The following is a 3,696-nucleotide window of genomic DNA, read 5'->3' as shown; positions in this document are numbered from 1 at the left end:
TTGGACCGCCGGTGCGGCACCCGGGCTGGGTGTCCCCAGGTCCGGGGAGCTCCGTGCGGGACCCTCGGCCGTCTACCGGGCGGTAGGGTTCCCGTGAGCCGGCCCAGGACCTGGGCGGGTTGGACCGCCGGTGCGGCACCCGGGCTGGGGCTCCCCAGGTCCGAGGAGCTCCCGGGGCGGACCCCTCGGCCGCGGGAGCCATGACTCCCTGCAACTTGAGCAGCTCCCCTATATATCCGGCGGAGGGTGCCTGACGACCCTGGCGAAACGGGACGGGGTTCCACCACACCACCGGGAAAACCCGGCCAGGAAGGCCGAGCTCGATGGAGCGAGGGTCGGATGCGGCCGGCAAATCCGACCTCATTGACTTCCAGGGTTTTTCAAGCAACTTGGCCTGCCAAAAACGGGGACTTAGAGCAAAACTGCCGGCCGGCCGCGAGCAACTTGTGCGGCCGAGAACAGGCACTTTGGGCACATCGACATCTACAGGACACCTAAATGGATAAATCTGGATGGAATTTTCTGTCTCTTTACCTAATTTTGTGAGGATTCAGAGGGAAAATTAAAAAAACACAGATGTTTTTTTCTAATTTTTGCTAGTTTTTACTAAATTTCTAATTCTAAATTTTCAGCTAATCATCCAACTATGGTATCAAAAGAAAGCTCTATCTCTCCTTGAAAAAACAATATATAGTTTATATGGGTACACTATTCACAGTAAAAGAGAATCATCGCTGAACCGACATAGCGCAAAAATGGCAAAATTGCTCCGGGATTGAAGGGGTTAAATTAAAAATCAGTTTGTCATTATTGTTTACACCAGCCCCTTTCAACTTAAAAAGAGTTTGCAAACACACATTAAGATCTTTAAAAACTTGTTGCTCTCTTTTTTTTCTTGCTCTTGCCAGCAACAATAAAAAGTTCTTAATCTTGGACTTGATGATTTCCTACCAGTCCAAAAAATTCTGACTTGGGTCTTTCTGACGCCGCCATCACCCATATGAGATCTTAAAATTATTCCGGATTTGTTCATCCTCTAGTAACAACAAATTAAGTTTCCACAGACCGTTCCTAGTTTTAGATTCATTAGGAATTAAAAAGCTAGTTTTTAAAAGCTTATGGTCTGAGAATACATTATCTTCTAAAAACATGTCTTGTAGATTAATACCAGCAGAGGACAACATAAAATCTATGCGGGAGCTGACCTGGCCATTAGACCATGTATATCCAAGGTCAGAGGGTTTTAAAAGCCTCCACGCATCTTTTAATTTAAAATCAATGATAGAACTTCGTCAGCTTAAGAATTTTTATCTACCCTCTGGTTCTCATCCCCTCCACTTCTATTTTTGCCTGGTAATATACAATTAAAATCACCTCCAACTATTAGAGGGGAAGAACTTGTGGCAAGGAAGGAGATAAGCTCTAAAATTTCCATTCTTTCATTCTTGACTGGTGAAGCATATACGTTCATAAGATGAACATTAAAACCTTTAAAAACAACATCAATTAATTTTGCTCTCCCGGGAGCAATTTCAGTAATAGAATTTAAATCCACATTTTTGTTTTTAAAAGGGAATCCAACCCCAGCGGCTTTATCATTTGACCCGGACCAGTAAGAGGGCCCAGTGGTCCAGTCCTTCTTTAAATGTCCATAAAACAGTCCATGATCTATTGTACACATCTGTAAGAAAATGATGTCCACATTTAGAGTCTGTAAATATGCAAATAAAGCAGCCCTTCTGACAGGGCTCCTCAGACTCCTCACATTAAATGAGACAATAATGAGATCCAGTGTGAGAGGTCTAGTGTTTTTTATGTGTCCCTCTCACCAATGTGTGTGCTCCGCTCCCGCAACATGTGTGGCCAATCCCACCTGCTCCTGCCACATTTGTGGTCAATCCTGCCCGCTCCCGCCACAAATGTGGCCAATCACGCCCACCACCTTACCGGAACTGCAGATTTCCCGCAGAGTCCCGCAAGGTTGTCTTCGTGTTGCTCCTGCACAGCGTCTCTTCTCTTGCTCCGCCCAGGAACACAGCAGAGTCACAGGAAGTGACTGCTTTGTTCCTGGGCGACGCAAGAGAAGAAACACTGTAAGGGAGCAGCCGAAGGCAGCCTTGCGGGATTACCAGGACACATTGGGATCCGCAGGACCCACCACTGGGGGGGGGATCCATTGGACCCTAAACAGCTTGTTCCTTCTTCTGATTGCTTGACATTACTGATCCCACTGCAACCAGCACAGCAGGATCATCCAGTGGCGGCATCACCATCACAGGCTCCTTCTGGTCAGCTGTAGAGGAGGGCTTACTTGGACCTGGCTCTAACTTCCCAGGCCGTCCAGCAGCCAAATCTGCCCAGGACCACGGGGCTTGCTAGAAGAGTCCTTATACACATGGTGTGGATTGCCACATCCATTGCACAACTTGGAATTATCACAGCTAGCGGTGAAGTGGCCCCATTCTCCACAGTTCCTGCACAGGGGCCTAGGGTCAGTTGTGCAGGTCACCTGAGTGTACCCATAGCCCCCGCACCTCCTGCAGAGGAATGGCATCCCTGGGTAGAAACAGTATCCTCTGTTGCTACCGATGGAGAAACTCTGGGGGGGGGATGCACTATTCCACCGACCCCTTCCTTGTGCTCTTTTAACTGCACAACGAACCTCCTCTTACCATTCCAAATCCCCATCTCATTCTGTACCTTCTGTGGGTTAGAGAACTGTATTACCATAGCGATATAACCAGGATATGATAGCGTCATTGGACACATATGGGTTATACATGTGAATAGTAAGAAGGATTTCCTCACCGCCATACAGCAATGTAAAGCAGAGTCCCTCCAATCGAGGGTCATCTTTCTTTTCTCTGAAATTCTTATAAATGTTGTGACACACCGATGTTCAGTAGTGTTACTATATATATGTACCTCTAACTTGGTCTTGCAGGCAGTAGATGTTTTGAACATCCAGTCCAAGTGTTTTCATTAGCACCTCCTCTACAACATACTTTGTTCCTTTCTCTTCCTTCACTCTCTCAGGAACTTCAATCTTAGATTGAATTTCTAAGTCTCCTGTCCTTAACAGACACAAACTTGATGGATGCAGGCATTTTCCTTTCACCAGAGCATGACAAATTACTCTAGCTTAAGGTAGACAGCCTGCTGCCTTAAATAACTGTTTTATACGACACAGGACCCAAACACACAGCTACCCAGAAGGCAGATAAACTGCAATGAAAAGGCCCTGAATGGTAGAGTAAGCAGGTATTTAAGGAGGAGGGTTGTACCCAGGTGAGCAGATGCTGCTGGTCAGGTCATTAGCATACAGGGTAATGTTATCTGACAGGTGGCCTCTAGAGGCTAGAACGGATATGACACCTATACATAAATACAGAGTCCGGGCTAACAGTGGAATCCTGACAATGATTCTATGTCTCGTTCTTTATTTTAGTTTTTATGGCTACTATCATCATTTGACAACTGTTAGAAGGTTTAATATTTCTGTGTCTGTAAACCACAAGTTTGGGTACTATTTAACGTAAGTGCAACATTTTATATGGCACTATAAACATTTATGTTAATTCTGATATTGCATCCCATTGTCCCATAGTAAATGCAACATTCCATTCCCTTTCCCAAATTCTAATATAATATGGCTCACTATCATAATTACTTTATCAACAATATATATTACCTATA

This window comes from Sceloporus occidentalis, unplaced genomic scaffold, assembly GCF_023333645.1.
Source record: "Sceloporus occidentalis isolate IW3139 unplaced genomic scaffold, rSceOcc1.0.p SCAF_297, whole genome shotgun sequence".
Lineage (NCBI taxonomy): Eukaryota > Metazoa > Chordata > Lepidosauria > Squamata > Phrynosomatidae > Sceloporus > Sceloporus occidentalis.
This window is presented reverse-complemented; position numbering follows the sequence as displayed.